At 39.5% G+C, this 9,758-nt stretch overlaps 1 long non-coding RNA gene across 2 annotated transcripts; it reads left to right on the top strand.

The window, feature by feature from the left end:
* The first annotated feature begins 6,147 nt into the window (after window positions 1-6,147).
* On the top strand, window positions 6,148-7,747 carry LOC137188810 (uncharacterized). 2 transcript variants are annotated; one of them, XR_010929533.1, is made up of 4 exons: window positions 6,148-6,200; window positions 7,021-7,100; window positions 7,350-7,478; window positions 7,617-7,747. It is a non-coding gene; the product is annotated as an uncharacterized lncRNA (long non-coding RNA). The 2 variants fall into 2 exon arrangements; XR_010929532.1 differs by lacking the exon at window positions 6,148-6,200 and having other exon boundaries at window positions 6,832-7,100.
* Window positions 7,748-9,758: the final 2,011 nt, after the last annotated feature.

Genomic DNA, 9,758 nt, shown 5'->3' with positions numbered 1-9,758 from the left:
TTCGTGAACACAGAATAGTTTTCTGTTTGCTCAAATGAAATCATTTTTTGCTTGCGTATAATTTCTCTTCAAAATGTAATTTATGTGTTTGGATGAATATATTTTTCTGTGCTCGCTCAGGAATGAGGCACAAATATAAAATATTATAACATTTATCAATACTTTTACTTTCCTTTCCCTTTTACCTGAGTCATATTTATTATAACACTTCATCTTTTTGTAGATGACAACTTGGAAAATGTATTTCTATAAATCACAGATATCTAAAGAGTCGTGTGTTTCTAGAAATTGAACATGAACAGTGTGAGTTGCTATTGTGTGAACTTTGTAGGTGACCTGCAGCACAGTGGGGAAACTGCTGTGATGAATTAACATCTTTAGTGCTCTATTTACAAAAACTACAAACCCAAAGACCAAAAACACGCCACCTGCTGACTATTAGTTGACTGCTAATCAAGTTAGCTGGCAAGTTACTGAGGCTGGTGAGCTAATAACTTGCTAGCTGGTCCAGCTTGCCACCAGTTAGCTAGCAGGCACTAACTGGACAATAAGTTAATAGTTTTTAAAGGACTCATTTGCACATTTCCAGGTTTATATTTATATTCTGGGGCTCTACTGGAATATATTAGCATGGTTTCCAGTTTAAAAACTCCTTATTGATCTTCTACTGGTCCTTTATGCAGCCCCTCAGTTCAGCCTCTGTCTGAAACAGGCCGTTTTAGCTCCTGTCTCTTTAAGGCCCCGCCTCCTGATCAGCCCACTCTGTTCTGATTGGTCAGCTTCAGGAAGCTTCAGAGGTTATGTAAACAAACGACAGTAGTAGGATTTCACTTCTTTTTCTCGTACTTTTCTTGAAATGTCGACTTCTCAAATCCATCTGTAAATGTTGGGGTCTGAATCAGATCTGGAATATGAGAGAAGACAACATGAAGAACCTCACCTCCAGGTCACCATGAACTCCTGCCTCACAACTACAAGCATGGTTGTGTAAAATTAGATTTGATTATTATTCTGCTTAGTTTGTTTTATGTATTCTGTTATATTTAAATATGTGGATTACATTATTTTCAGCTGAAATCAAAGTATTAAATCACCAAGTCTTTTAATTTGAAATGTAAACCTGCACTTAATTATTTGTTGACCACTTGAGCGTAACAGAAACTACACTGACAGAGTATCATCACCTTTTAAGTTAACATACTGAGCTTTTTCTTTACACATCCAGCAGACACAAGGCAACATTAGCGTCCATATGGAGTCATGTTTGTGTCCACTTTTCACTCTTCTTTTAGCTCTACTTTAGTCTCCACCAACTCCTGAGAATAATATCTGCCTCTTAAACTCTGTTAATAACAATGATTATTCATCTAACAGCCACTTCTATATGAACAGTTCTAACTTTAAAATCAACATATCAGTCAGAGATGACGGATAATCTGAGCTAAATCTGTTCAGACTGCAGATCAGCCAACCAGCAGAGAGCTCGACGGTGCTTTTGTAGTTTTTCCACCAAGGCCCAGCATGCACTGCTGTGAAACCGCAACATCCCCCCCCCCCGAACCCTGCAAAAAAAAATAGAAAACTCAAGGTTCTTTTTTCTTCAGTGTTGACACACTCAATATAACAAACAGCCTTCTTATAGTGAAGGAGAAGTGTTAGGGAGGACCGGAGTGATGTGAGGAAAACAAGACTGTCAGAGTCTTTGAGCGGCGTGCAGGTAACAGAGCGTTCACGTGCCGGAGTTTATCCTCGCTAACGTTCCGACAGAAAGACGCTCCGCTCTACAATGACTGTTGACAAAGCAGCTGTTTGACCAGCTTCTGTTTTGACAGCATTCACTGCTTTCAAAGAACAAGAGTTTTTTTATTTTTCCTCTTTTTGCGTGGCGAGGTAGATCTGTTTCTGCCGCGTCCTTCACCTTGTCTCGTCTTCCCCCTCAGGTTTCCTTTGATTCCTGCGGCAGCGAGTGTTTGGATTACAGCTCCTGACACATCCATCGCCCTGAGCAACCATCCTGTTGTCTACTGTACCACTGAAACTCGTAGAAAAAGGCAGGTCCGGCCAGACCGCAGCATTAAATATATATATATATATAACCTGAGAGGTTCAAGGGGAGTTCAGGCCAAAAAAAGCCTGGTCAAACAATTCCACATTGAAAAATATATGACTGTTTACCTAGAGAAAAGTTATTACTGCTCCTTTTATGGCCCCGAGATAAAAAAGGTTGCAGAGTTATCACAACATGCTTTTCACCTCAATGTCTGCAGGGAGACTCTTTGTCAGACTGTTTTTTACTTTCACTGTGTTAGCAGACCAGGAACCAGAGGCTGGTATCTGCTGCATTCACATGCATTAAATAACTGACTGGACAATAACCTGACTGATGTGATGCACTTGAATTAAAAAGGTGATATTCTGCATTTGTCATACTGTCAAAAAATCCCATAAAATGACAAAAAACAACTGTTGCCTCTGAGGCCAAAGCTTCATATAGTTTATTCCTCTGAGCCACAGAGCTACATTCAGGTATATGTATTAAATATTAGAAACATACAATTCAACAGCAACACAGACTACAGCCTCCAGAATGACCTTAAGCTTGAATCAACGCCTCTCTGAAGCAGTTTCAACAAAAAATGAACATTAAATTTTCACAAAGAAGCAAAAGATTTTTTAGGAACACAAGAGCTGAAGTGTAAGCAGTGTTTGTCTACTGCCAATGTTAGCATACCTGGCTAATTAGCCTACTTTAGTAGTAGCCTAGCCATATTTCCAAGGCGAGGAATTAGCATATCATTAGCTAACTATTATTTTGTAGGGTTACATCGGAAAAAAGCCCCGTTCAAGGCCGAAACATCCTCTGTGGGAGACGATCCTGGATGATGTTATATCACAGTTTAAGATTAAATACTCAGTGATGTTTGAAAAACCAAGTAGGTCATTTAAAAAACACTTAAGGTGCTTTTAGACAGCGAGCGGTTGCTGCCATGGCTACCACCCGAACATCAGTGTTCTGAATGCAACACCTCGACTGCTGCTGTCAACTTCGAATAATTTAACTTCATAATCACGCAGCTTAAGATAGAGGAAATGGTTAGTGATATAACATGATCTATATAAGTTTTTACTAACTAGTAGTCGACCATAAACATTTATTGTCCTAAACCAGATTGTCAGACTTTGAGGCTGCTGCTTTAATACTGTTTCTCTTGACTATCATTTCCTGTTACATAAAGTACAACCAGCGCCAGAGTGCTAAACATCCATAAAGTGCACAGAGTCCAGTGATCCTGTATAAAACACTGTCATGTTTACATTGAAAACAACAGATGCAGCGCTGTTCACTGTGTAAATGCAGCTTCACTTCTGCTCTGACAGGATCTACAGAATCTTTAAAGACTTTTAAACATGTAGATGAAAAAATATTCTGCATCATTTCAGGTCAAAACTCTTCCTCGTATCCAGGTAGACACCGGCGAGGTTTGGATAAGGATATAAGGTTTGGATAAGGAAACCAGCTGCAAGGAAACAAAACGCGAATAGTATCTAAAAATAGATATTTACATTATGTTTTTTTTCATATTGCTAACTGACATGAATACTGAATGAGTGAATGATGTCAGACACGGACACAGGAAGCATAATGCGAAGGACGGCCTGTTGTTTGTTGCCTCAGCTAATGGCTTCATTGCTGAATAATTACAGTCCAGCCTCGACACTGCTAATGGACGCTCACATGACACACACACACACACACACACACACACACACACACACACACACACACACACGCAGCACATGCAATTACAATAAGACAAGACATAAATGAGATGTCTGCCACACACACACATACACAAATAAATAACATACACACACACATACACACAGTTACAATAAGACAGGACATAAATGAGCTTCCCCACACACACATACATATGTATATAAAGGCAAACACACACATCTCAATAAAAGGGAGGTTTAAATGAGATTCGTCTCTCTCTCTCTCCATCTCGCTCGCTCGCTCACACACACACACACTCTTCCTGTCGGTGAGTGAAGTGTCAGGTTAAGCAGAATGAATGGACTCGCTCTGAAAACACAAATTGCAAAGTAAACAGATTAGAGTGAAAACAGACTCCTCCCCCCCCCCCCCCCCCCCCCCCCCCCCCCCCCAACCACTCCATCTCTCCATCATCCATCCTCCCCTGTCTTTATCTCTCTCTCTCTCCTCTCCGTTTATTCTCTCACTCCGTCTTTCTCTTCATCTTTTGTCTCTCTCTTCCCCCCTGTCTGCCTGTCTTTGTCTCTCCCCTCCCTCTAAGTGTACTTTCACTGCAGCAGAATTTCAGAGTGTGATCAATATTTCAATGGAATCGATGCGATCGGTGGACTCACAGTAAATCTCACTGCTTTGGGGAACTTTGACATGAGAATTTGTGCTGTTGATCTGTTGTTGTTATTGTTTCTGTATGTTTTAGGCCTAAATGTGTAAAATAATTGTTTATTTTAAATATGTGTAGTCTGGTCTTCCTGGAAAGTGGTATCGCTGCTGGTTCACTAACTGTATATTCAGTGTTTGGAGAATATTTCTCCTTCCTCTTTGTCTTTCTGCCGTTCTCTCCTCTGTTTAAGAAACTCTTAAGCCTCTTAAAAGTCCTCCTCCCGACTCTGAACAGTTTTTCACCTCAGGAGGGCGAAGATGCTTTGTGAATAACTTTTATCTTTACTGGAATCTAGTCTGAACTGTACAGGAGAAAATTCCTAGGAAACATCATAATTCTAAGAATTTTCTTAGAATTTCGTCAGTAGGAGTAACTCTCTGTATTTGGAAGCTTTATGAATAATGTTACGGCCTCTGATTATTAATTTATATCAATGCTCAGAAATTGTCTATACAAGTCTACATGTTCATCTTAGTTTCATTCACAAAAACGTCATGTGCCAATCAACCAATGGACGGCCGTAAACTGCTTCTACAGTTCAACTTCTGTTTCGTCTCACTTATCATTTTAATTGATACATTTGTCAATTGATACATACATGTGCAGTTCTCAAGATATAATAAGCACTGCACTAGTCTTTCTAAAGCAAAGTGCTCCGTGACTAATATGAGAGGTGGTCATGTGACAGTCATTATGACAGATACTAGAGGAGAGAATATTAAAGCCTTATAGGGTATTATAGCAGTAGGTGATGTTACACTGTTGGACGATACTGAACAAAGACCTGCAGAGAGACACAGAGGCAGCAAGTTTCCCAGCAACTACAGTAACATAGAAAAATCTAAAACCCTTTTCTGTAAACTGGCGGCCATGATGATGATAATACGGTGAACAGAAGATTCATTTTGTTTTAGTATTTTAATTGATTTCTGTATTTTAAGGTCCAAATTCATTCAGATTAAGATTTAAATTCTAAATTTTATGTGAAAAAAGTGTTTCTCCTCTGTGAAGAAAGGCTGAGACTCTCTGTTCAGGACTCATATGACAGTCTTGTAAATCCTGTTCGTACCTGAGAGAAAGTACAAGATTTTTTTCATTTTCTTCAATCACGTGTACATGCTGCCTCTTAAGAACGAATCTGTTCATACAAGTTGTTCTTGCATGAAGCTCATTGTTTTTTTTACAGCGTATTGAACACAGACTGTATGTTTGCAGCTCATTTAGAAATGGTCACAGATAGTTTGTGACTGAACTACTCAGGAAATGAAGTTACAAAACTACCGGTGGTAATTAAACTGCTTCTCTTCTTCATCTTCTGTCTCTTTCTCTTTCTTTCTCTCACTTCAAACAAGGAAAAAAAAATGTTCTTCTGTTATATGTACCTAAAGATACCCAGGAACAAATTAAACACATAATTAAATACACTTTAATTTAAACACTTTCATAAATTAATTTCAAGTGTAAATGCTTGTTACAGTTAAATAGGTTAAAAACCAATTAAATAGTTATACATCAGTATCTTAAGTCTAGGCATGGGCGGATCCAGGCGCCAGAGGGGCACTGAAATCTGATTGGCCCTTGAAGTGCCCTTGTCGCTTGACTCTTTACAGGTGAGTAAACGTCACAAACTGTGGCACCTCAAACACTTCTTATAACTATAGTGATGCTGTGTTTAATTCATGTGGGAGGGAAGGTAATAATGGGAAAGATTCCAACTTGGATGCAGCTTGGATGTTGATGAGAGTCGTGTTTATAAAGGTAATTCCGATGTGAGTTGAATGTATTAACATTAGTTCATGTTAACGTGAAAAAACGTTTACTTGCTGCAGTCACTGAACTTAGGTTTGTTGAACATTAGGCACCAACAAGCTACTATGTCACTAGCTAGCTAACTACTCTATTGCTGGAATGTACTGTAGCTTGCTGCCTAACGTTAGCTCATTCTCACATACAGTTGCTAGCTATCTTAGGTCTTTTTTTGTTTTCCCAAACCCACAAGCTCACCATCTGAAAGACTCTTCTTATTTGTGAAATAAAGTTTCAGTCCTGCCCGAGCAGTATTCTCTCTAATGGCCAGCAGGGGGCGAGTATTATCACTGTAGATTGTAAATCCACCATGTTAACCAAGCTAGCAGCTAGCGCTATGGTCAGCTCCACCCTCTCGTCCAAATACGGTCACTTCTGGCTCCAAAAATCAAATATTGAGATGGTCAAATCCAAGATGGTGACGGTCAAATCTCTAAATAAGAGGCTTCAGAAGCATTTGAAAACCAATAAGTGATGTCACAGTGACTACGGCCATATTTTTTAGTCTGTAGTCATACCACAGTCATTGCTGAGTAAATGAAAATGACGCTGCGCCCCAGACACCTCAGAAATAGAGAAATATCTGATCTCCAACATGAAAAAGTATGATGAAAGTGAGTCCCAGCTTGAAATCAGCATCCCACTAATGTTAATCCATGCAGTGCTTAGTAATTTGCATTCTTGTGTTAACTATAATGTTTGGCAGAGATAGAAAGTATGAAAAGAAAGAAAGGGACAGGCGGATATTCAGTGGGGTTTTTTGGCCAAAAAGACGCAGAGCCAGCCAGTGAAAATGACTCAGAGCATCAGGGAGCAACCAAGACCAGGGCAGCTCCAACCTCTCGTCACCAGGTCAGAAAACATTTAGACACAGCAAGATGATGACAACAGGAAAAAATAACTGCAGTTTATTTAACATGACACTTGAGTTCACAAATGGACAAACTGATGTGAGATTATTTAAGCAAATACCTGGATTCTTGTCCCTCATGGTGATGATCAGTGAATTCTCACATCTACCAGAGCTCTCATTGAGTCTTTTCCTTAAAATTTTTACTAATAGTTGTTGTAGTCTAATAGTTGTTTATCGTATTGTTTTAGCAGCAAACTTGGAGGACTCAGACTGGGATGAGGACAGCCAGAGGGAGGTCAGTCCAAGTGACTTTCATCCATCGTCTCCAGAACCATCAGAGTCATCAAGCAGTTATTCTGCTGCTGCAGGACCTGATGGTGAGATAATGTTTTCATATTGTTATTGTAGTGAGCAGAATATAAATTAGATGAGGCTACTTCTGGATCAACATTTAGGTAATTACTGTTGGTGCAGTCACATTTGAGTTAAGTCTTGTTTCATCTGCTTCTTCCCAGACATGCAGAGCAGAGGATCCTGTGCAGCCGTCAGAGAATCATCCTGCTCCGCTGGGACTTGATGTTACGCATGTTTTCATCCTGTAAATGTTGTTAATGGAACTTTAGTAAACTACATATTGATTAGCAATTATTTACCGTCTGTATATGTCATGACAGTGAGGTTATGAAAGTTGAGGGGCATTCACATATCAAGTAGAGGATCCTGTGCAGCCTCAAGACGCAGCATGGGAACAGGAAGATGGCACTTAATGATTCCTAGCACTAAGACAACACACATACAGAGCCAATGGCAAACAAGGAATGACTGGTGAAATGTATTTACATATAAATGCATGGATGCTGAACATATACTTGGCCCCTCTGTGTAAAATGTGGCCCCTGATTTAGAAAAAACTTAGATCCGCCCCTGAGTCCAGGCCCTGTAGGGAGGATGATAAATAAAACACAAATACTACTTTGTGAAAATGGACACAATAAATCTATTCCACCTTTCACATGGTTCACTTAGATTGGCTAAATGAAAAAATATAAACCCTTTAAAATAAAACAAACCAACTTAAATTTGTCCCTTTTCGTTCAGAGCTTTTATTCGGATACCAAACTAGAAAGAAAAGAAATTAAATTGTCCACCTTTTCAGTTTCTGTTAATACTCAGGTAGTGTTACATTTTGAGTTCATTTTCTTTAGTCCTTGTTTATTTCCTCTTCAGATGCAAGTTGCTTTTTTTCCTTTAAGTAGTTCAGTTCAGTCAAGTCAATACATTTTCCTTTCAATCAACAACATAGTTTCAGTTCAGTTAAGGCCTCTGTTTTCATCTGTAATCCAAGTGGAGCATCTGGCGCCCAAATCTATGAAGCCCAAATCTACACGCAGCAGCGGAGGTCGTTGTGCCTCCTGCTCCTCAGTCGTCTTCTCTCAGAAATCAACCCTACAAAAAACCAACCTTTTCCATTGACCTGGGCTGAATATGTGCTGTCACTACCCGATCTGTCCGATCCGTTCTGCACATGTGCGTGCATGCACGAGCAGGCAGGACCACCATCTTGCACAGCTCGGTACGGCAACACCACTTGGATAAACCACACCCAGAACTGGTGTAAAACCAGTAGTTACTTAAGTTAAGTTATGATTATGATCACATTTGCTAATGATTATTTTGGATGTCGGTGTGCGGTTTTTCAATTCTTCTGACTTCAAAGGGGCTTTATTGAAACTTTAAAGAGCAATATTGCCAAAACAATTTGTCCAATATTAAGATTGAGATATATATACAGCATATCCTATGCATGTATTTGTGTGTGTGTGTGTGTGTGTGTGTGTGTGTGTGCTGACGAAGGGGTACAATAGTCATATTGAAATGAATCCCCAGTTAGTGGTAATGGTATGGATCATATGTAGGAACAGAGTAATTCAATCAGTAACCATCTCCATTATATTTCAAAAGGTCACATCACACTGTGATGAGGGCCAAATAATTACATCTTGAATAATTTACTAAAATAAACAACATAACAACTATAAGATATTAATAAAAAGGAAAAAAAGTGTTTTATCAAATTAATGTCAAAGATGGAAGAAACAAAAGACATCACACAAACACATTCAATACATTAATTAATCAGTGCATCATTTTTATGTACCTCATATAACTCAGTAACTCATATGCTCACACCCTTCATCAGTACACACACACACACCACACACACACACACACACACGTATGCATAGGATATACTGTTACTCTTATTGTGTACTTTGCTTTGGCAAAATTGTTCTTGGATTTTCATACCAACAAAACTCTTTTGAATTGGAAGAAAAATGCTATGCAATGACAGGCAACCACGCACCGCCGTCCGACTGCAGTTCTGGGTGTGGTTTGTCCCGGTGGTGTTGCCGTAGCAAGACGGCAGACCCGCTCAGGCATGTGCAGAACGGATCGGGCAGCCGTTACAGATCTGGTAGTGACATGAACCCTGCTGCCCTCGACCCTACAATTCAATCGGACTGTTTTCTGATAAGCTTGTGTTTTCTACACAAGCCTCATTGATGGATGCTGGTCTGGACCCGGTGCATAAAGATGGCCGAGCAGATAGTTACTCTTTCTCTCTCTCTGATTGAATTTTCTCTTTATTTTCTGTC

This window comes from Thunnus thynnus, chromosome 9 (assembly GCF_963924715.1).
Source record: "Thunnus thynnus chromosome 9, fThuThy2.1, whole genome shotgun sequence".
In the NCBI taxonomy this organism is placed as follows: domain Eukaryota; kingdom Metazoa; phylum Chordata; class Actinopteri; order Scombriformes; family Scombridae; genus Thunnus; species Thunnus thynnus.
This window is presented reverse-complemented; position numbering and strand designations above follow the sequence as displayed.